The sequence below is a fragment of the Cucurbita pepo genome, chromosome 3 (genome assembly GCF_057944985.1).
Source record: "Cucurbita pepo subsp. pepo isolate OVF chromosome 3, ASM5794498v1, whole genome shotgun sequence".
Classification (NCBI taxonomy): Eukaryota; Viridiplantae; Streptophyta; class Magnoliopsida; order Cucurbitales; family Cucurbitaceae; genus Cucurbita; species Cucurbita pepo.
Genome location: NC_141800.1, coordinates 7,248,118 through 7,255,995, shown reverse-complemented (window position 1 = coordinate 7,255,995; position 7,878 = coordinate 7,248,118). Strand labels below are relative to the sequence as shown.

At 35.1% G+C, this 7,878-nt stretch overlaps 1 non-coding gene across 1 annotated transcript; it reads left to right on the top strand.

Moving 5' to 3' along the window:
- Positions 1-209: 209 nt before the first annotated feature.
- Positions 210-281, top strand: TRNAP-UGG (transfer RNA proline (anticodon UGG)). The gene has a single exon. It is a non-coding gene; the product is annotated as a tRNA-Pro (tRNA).
- The last annotated feature ends 7,597 nt before the right edge of the window (positions 282-7,878 follow it).

Sequence of the window (7,878 nt, the reverse complement as noted above, 5' to 3'; positions counted from 1 at the left end):
TTAAAATTGTGAAAGGGATGAAGTAAATCCCAAAGGAATGCACATATGCTAGTGGCAATGCAGCTTCAACCATAATAATTTTGAGATGGGTCATTCATAATCTTAAAGACAAGGTAGGTTCTAAAGCACAAAAATATGTGGATAAATTTTAAATATAGAGGCGCATAAAACATATGGACTAGCAACTAAAAATGATAGATTCATTACAAGGGCATTTGGTCTAGTGGTATGATTCTCGCTTTGGGTGCGAGAGGTCTCGAGTTCAATTCTCGAAATGCCCCCTACAATTATATCAAATTGAACATAGAAATAATTCACATAGATGTTTGGAAAAAAAAAAAAGTATTCAATTTATCTCATCCTTTTGACATGTTAATTGAAGAAATGTTAATTGAAGAAAGTCTTGCAAAAGAAGATGATAGTAGAGTACCATTTATTTTCTATTGCAGAATTTCGATAGAGCCTCAACCCTAACTTGAAAGGCGTTACACTCTCAACCCACACAAATTGTTCTATGATATTTTTTTTCTAGGAACTTTTTGTTATGTTAAGGGGATAGAGCCTCAACTCTAACTTCAAAGGCATTACACCCTTGACCCTAACTTGAAAGGCGTTACACCCTCGACCCACACAAATTGTTCTATGATATTTTTTTTCTAGGAACTCTTTGTTATGTTAAGGGGCACAGATTCTCTATCGCACTGATCTCTCAATAGTAGTGCGCCCAAATAACCGGTGAACAATAACATTTAAAGAAGTTTCAGAGAGCGAGAAGAGGCGGAATAGAGAATAGGAATGAGAAGGGTACCAAAATTTTTAGTGAGTCGTATAAGGAAGATGGAACTAGTAGGTTCGATTTTGGGTCCGTTTGAACTAAAATTTTAGACTCACTAACCTAAAGTCCATTTGTGGAAAAGAAAAAACCTTTCGTGGCCCAGTCCTCATTCACAGCCTACATCCAACCATTTCATTTTCAACCTACACACATGCTTCAAGCCCAACTCAAGTAAATAGTCAAAAGATCCGCTACATGGGCATTTGGTCTAGTGGTATGATTCTTGCTTCAGGTGCGAGAGATCTCGAGTTTGATTTTTGAAATGCCCCCAACAATTATATCAAATTGAATAAAGAAATAATTCAAATGGATGTTTGAAAAAAAAAAGAGGGGGAGAAGAACAAATCATTTCATGAGGGCTTGAGAAAGCCTGCAACCTACCATTTCATTTTCAACCTACACGCATGCTCCAAGCCCAACTCATTCATTTTCAACCTACACGCATGCTCCAAGCCCAACTCACGTATATAGTCAGAAGATCCAGCCCACAATCGGAGGGAAGCATTTGTTCTAATCGTACAAACAAGTCAACTGTGCGAAATTCGTGAGGGCTTGAGGAAGCCTGCAACCTACCATTTCATTTTCAACCTACACGCATGCTCCAAGCCCAACTCATTCATTTTCAATCTACACACATGCTCCAAGCCCAACTCACGTAAATAGTCAGAAGATCCAGCCCATAACCGGAGGGATGCATTTATTCTAATCCGACAAACAAGTCAACTGTGCGAAATTCGAGGGAAGCATTTGGACAAACAAGTCAACTGTGCGGAATTCAGACTGCATGGACAATAGCATTGTATGCTCGAGTCACGTTTGGAAGAAATTTTTTAAAAACTTGAGCAAGGAAGTACGTTAAAAATAATTTCAAATAAAGTAATTAAAAATAATTTCAAATAAAGCAATATTATAAGCTAAAAGCGAATAAGCAACAACAATGGATTTGATAGCATATAACCCGGGTAGGAAGAATTGACAACTAGTCACATTCTCCTATAATACATTTTGGGAAACTTTTGTCCGGGTGGGTGTAGATATGATTTTGATGACTAGTCATACACCCTGTAGTGGCACAACAATAATAGTAAAGACCTATCTAACATGAAAACAAGTAAAAGGGGTTTGGAACGAGTAGCTGCCTTGGACAACAAATTATTTACAAAAATGGCTGAGACATGCAACATGCAGCCATAGACAACAAGCCTTGGGCAATCGTGACGGTGACATCTGTCCCCACACAATTTATTGATATCTCTATCAACCAACTCTTCATAAACTCAGCATTGTAGGATGAGGCTAACTTTAGGTCTCTCGTTGCACTTCCAGCTGATCTTAGAATGAGAAGTCTCTTCCAATCAACTAGGAGCTATTGAAAATCACTTCTCGGTTCGTTGACTCTTCACGTCTTCTATGTTGGTGTCTTTCCTACTTTCTTTGCATGAAATTTTTTCTTCTTTGCATGACGTCATACCACCTACTTCTGCTTGATGTCTTCTTGGTCCGAATAATAACGTTTCAAGTTACTAACGTGAACAACAAGGTTAGTCCGCATCCATAAGAGCAATTGGATCCTATATGATGTCTTCATAATCTTGTGGATAACATCGACTAGTCCATAGTATTTTCGCACCAGTCTTTGGTTCTTGTTGCTTTGAACTCGAAGTTGATCTAACGTTAACTTATATGAACTCTCTATTTTTCTTGAAATTATTGTTGTCGACGCTTCTGACTAACCATTCTCTTCATCCGTTTGGTATTTCTATGTGAATATGTGTTGCTTCAGTGGCTTGTTTTTGTCTTCCTTCTCCAATAGAGGCGTTGGCTTGGTGTCTTTGCACAACATTTGAGTGATCACTGACAAGAGCATTTGGGGGTCTAATGAACTCGACGGTTAACAAGTCATTTAGCTTTTCATAGAATTTAGCTTGCTCAGTCTCAGCCGCATGACATTTGTTTGTGGCAGGCGATCTTGACTGCAACATAAAACTAATCTTGTGATTTATTTCTCTTGGTGGGGATAAATCCATTATCTGACCTTCTTGTTTTGCGTCGTGGTGTTCATGTAGTGGCAACAAGGTTTCTATTGAGGTTGGCTCACTCGAGCTCCCCTTTTCAATTACAACAATAGCAGCAAGCGTAGATTCATCATGGCTAAGATTCTTTCTCAACTGTAGTATGGACATCATTTTCACCCCTCTTGGTTGATGGATGTTTTTCTGAATGATCGTCAGATTAGACTCCGTTACTACTAGAAATTTTGCTAGGGACATGTAAATGACTTTGTGTTCCAGTAGGACGTTCATCCCTAACACGATGTCAAAGTCATCCATTTCAACTATCACAAAATGATTTGCCTAGTCCAAGGTTCCAGCTTGATTAGAGTTCTCATTGTGACTCTTAAGACAGATAAAACATCCAATTTGACGGCGTTCATCTTTCCTGTATCTCGATGTCAAAGGATGCTAAAATATTTTGCATTGGTCTCGATCATGAGTTGTGGGTGGTTCTAGAGTCGACAATTGTGTTCCTTGCTACTTTGTGCTTTATCCAGACCTCAACATACATAATATAATATAATATATATATATATATATATATATATATTCTTTTAACTTTAACACATTTGGTCCATGAAAGAATTGTAACTCTTATGCTCATTAATATTATAATGGTTACTACCTAAATTATAACCTAAAGGCAGAGAATTGATGTCCAACTAGCCAACCCTAAATTTGTAATCTTGGTAGAGTGATTGAAATTACGATGGGAGTAATTTAAACTCCTAGTACCTTAAATGAAGTTGATCTCTTCTAATAAAACATGAATCTCTTTAATATCATTAAATACAATTATGCTTCATCTTGAACCTTTCAAACAGGAAACTAAAAGTGTGTTTAATTGAACTTCATTTTATTGTCGTCTTGAATGATGTGTAGGATATATTCTTGATTTACCTTGATATTTCATATTAGTTAAGCTTTTTGCAAAATCACAAGTAAACAACAATAACGATGAGCTTAGGTCTGTTTATTATTTTATAGAAAATTTTTTCTCCATTTATCCGTAATAACTCTCCAACTAAATTCATATTATGCAAAGAAATGCAACATTAACTAAAATTTCATCAAAACAAATCTTATTGCGATACAACATAGATGACAATTATAGCCTTCAAATAAATACTAGAGTAGTTATGGTAAACTGGATAGAAACTCTAGTGTTCATCCATAATATAACACCTACTACCTAAATTATGACCTAAAAATTTGAAAACATAAGTTGTAGTTGAAAATTACATAAAACAATCCCCTAAATCTAAGAACTTGTGTCCAATTTGTCAATCCTAAAGATTGTAACTAGCATAGAGCAATTAAAGCTCCACATGAAGTGATTTACAGTTCCAGTTACTTAACTAAAGTTTATCTCGTCTTTAATGAAGCATGAGTTGTACTTAAGTTCATGAAATGCTTATAGACTCCAATTCTTAGTACTATTAATGCAATTATATTTCATATGAGTTTGTCATAAATGAAACTCACGTGCATTCAATACAACTTTATTTTCTTGCCATACGAGGCAAAATAGAAGAACTAAATTAAACAAACTGATGAACTGAACCGAATCAATCTAACCAAACTGATTAGTTTGTTTCCTTTTTTGGGTTATTGGTTTATTTGATAACCCTTGTATATTAGAACAATTCAATATTACATGCCTTACTTACAAACAAGTAAAATACTAGACCATCAACTTTTTGTTTTATAGTCCAACAACCCCTCGGGAAAATAGATTTCAAACTTGAGAGAAAAAAACATATTGAGTAAGAGCTAAAAATGTTTGGTTTTCTAGTAAGGGCATTTGGTCTAGTGGTATGATTCTCGCTTAGGGTGCGAAAGGTCCCCAGTTTAATTCTTGGAATGCTCCTATGTCTTAATCTTTTATTTAGTATGGGCAAAAACTATAATGATAATGCTCTTAATATTGTAAACCCTCTAAATAATTTCAGAATTAATAAAAAAGATATAATAACAAAATGAAATAACGATGATACATCCAATAAACAACTTAATATAAAGTCCATAAAATAACGATGATACATCCAATAAACAACTTAATATAAAGTCCATAATGATTTAGTGGTATGATTCTTGCTTTGGGTACCAGAGGTCTCGAGTTTGAGAACCAAGAGTGACCCAATTCACTCCTCTCGGAAGAGAATGTTTGCTCTTAATATCATTTTGTGTTTCTCACTTTCAATTGACATACCTATCCAAATTTAAAACTAATCTCGTGATTTATCTCTCCGGGTGAGAATAAACCCATTATCTGACATTCTTGTTTTGGTTCACTCGAGCTTCCCTTTTCAAATACAACAATGGCAGCAAGCATAGATTTATCATGGCTAAGATTCTTTCTCAATTGTACTATCGTCATCATTTTCACCCCTCTTGGTTGGTGGATGTTTGTCTGAATGATCGTCGTTAGACTCCGTTACTACTAGGCATGTAACTTACCAAGAAAATTAATTCCAAGAAAATTTACCAAGTCGAGTTAGACTCCCTTACTACTAGGCATGTAACTTACCAAGTCTCCAGCTTGATAATGAACTTACCAAGAAAATTAATTCCAAGATGCTTCCAGTTTGAACGATTGAGAGCTCATCTCCTCTTGATTTCTTCTTCAATTGTGTTCCTTAACTTACCCTATAGCTCATTGTATAAGACTCATTAAATGAATCAATCTCTAGACGAAAAATTTTGGACTCTAATTTCTAAATTTTAAACTTAAAACGTTTACCGAAAGTAAACTGATGGGTTCCAACGTTCCAACATCTTTTAGTCTTTGATTTCTTAACCAAAGTTGTTCCTCTCATAGCAATAAAGTTGTACAAAGGATGAGATTCATTATGGATGAGTAATTTCGCGATTTTCAGAATTATTTGCTAAAAGTTGCATAAAGATATTAAGAGCCTCGGTTGGCTTATTTTTCTTCCAACTCTGTTCGAAAAACTTACTATTTGTGCTCTACCAGGTTAGATACGGAGGCTAACTATTTATAGTAAAAATCTGACAGAGATATATTATTGTGCTTTATAAAGTTGGATATGGAGGTGGGCTATTTATAATAAAAATCTGATAGTGATATATATACTAAATATTTATATATAGTAGGCGGTTATATCTATTAAAACTATATATATAATAAAATGAAATCATATATTTACCCATTAGTCAATTCTTTCAAAATGTACATTTCTCATCCTTCATATCCTCTATTTGCATACCTGAAGTCATTAATACAAAACCTTTAGTCAATATTTCTCTTTACATTTTCTCTATCATGTTTTTTGTGTTCATTTAGATCGAGTGTGTGTGTTGTTTTGTGATCCTAATAATTGATATTAGAGCAAGGCAAGATTCATCATGATATGTGAAGATGGAAAGTTCAAAAACTTGAATTGAAAAGTTTGATGGATTCGATATCAGTTTCTAGAAGATGCAGATTGAAGATTGTACCAGAAAGATCTTCAAAAAACCTCTTTTAGGGGTGAAGCCAGGTACCATGACCATAGAGGTGTGGAAGCTCCAGGACCGTCACGTCTTAGGGTTGATCTGGTTGACGCTGTCTAGAAACATGATGTTCAACATCATCAAAGAGAAGACAACATCGGGCCTATTGAAGGTGTTGTAAAATATGTACGAAAATCCGTCGGCTATGAACAAGGTATATTTGATGTAGAGGTTGTTCAATCTACAAATGTCTGAAGGTAGCTTTGTCGCATATAATATAAATTAGTTCAACGTGATTGAAAGTCAATTGAGCTCGGTGGAAATTATGTTCAAAAATGAAATTAAATCATTGATTTTGATGTCATCTTTACCCGAGTCGTTGTATACTGTTGTTGCTGCAATCAACAGTTCACGAGGATCTGATAAACTGAAGTTTGATGAAATTCGAAATGTCAGCGAAAGTATTCCCAAATGGGAAATTGGAGATTCATCAAGCAATACTTTCAGTGTTGATCGAAGGGAAAGAAGTAAATCAAAGAGCTCAAACAAACATGGGCGATCAAAATCATGGAACCGAGAAAAATCTCCAAACAAACCAAATGTAAAGTATTAAAATTGTGGAGAAAAATGACACTTTTGGACGGATGGTACAAAATTGAAGAAAAACAAAATCACAAGTTTGAAGATGACAATGATTCTATATTTTCAACAGAAGATACTAAGGATGCACTAATTCTTAACGTGAACAGCCCAATTGAATTCTGGATTTTAGATTCAGTTGCTTCGTTTCATTTGTCTTCAAGTAAGGAATTGTTTCAAAATTTCAAATAAGAAAATTTTGGGAAGGTGTATCTTGCCGACAACAAACGTTGGAGATTGAAGGGGAGAGAAATGTCTGTGTAACACCCCAAAAATGAAAGGAATTAGATCCAACAAGAATAAGCCACCCATGTAAGAACCAAATGATCAAAAGGGGAGGAATTAAAGGATTAAGCAAGGATGATGATCTCAAGCAAGTCATTTTTAACTCTAACAAGTAATGTTAAGGAGTTTAAGACCTATGGAAAAAGGATTAGAAAGTAAAAGTAAGTGAAAAGGGCAAAAAGGTCATTTTTCCAATTATGAAGGATCTTCCCAGATTTTTAGTTCCTTGTCTAGAAGGAATTTCAAGATACTCAAGAAGGGAAATATGACCAACATGAGATGAAGGATTTTTAGAAAAATTATGAATTTTTTAGGAAAATAATATTAAAATATTCGAAAAGTGGCAAATTACCCTAATACCCCTAGAAGAATGGATAATTACGAAAATGCCCCTCCAATCAGAATCAGAGCATCTACAGTGACCATCTGAGAAATATCTCTCGAAACTCAAATCTCAACCGTTGGATCTTCCCCAAATTCGGATAAGATCTAGACAAGGGACAGATCATCACATCCCACGGCTGGTATTCAAAGCTAAAGTCAGTAAAGCCCTGATCGGAGCGGATTTTCCGACGAATTATCCAGAACGTTCAATCTCCGAATAACGAC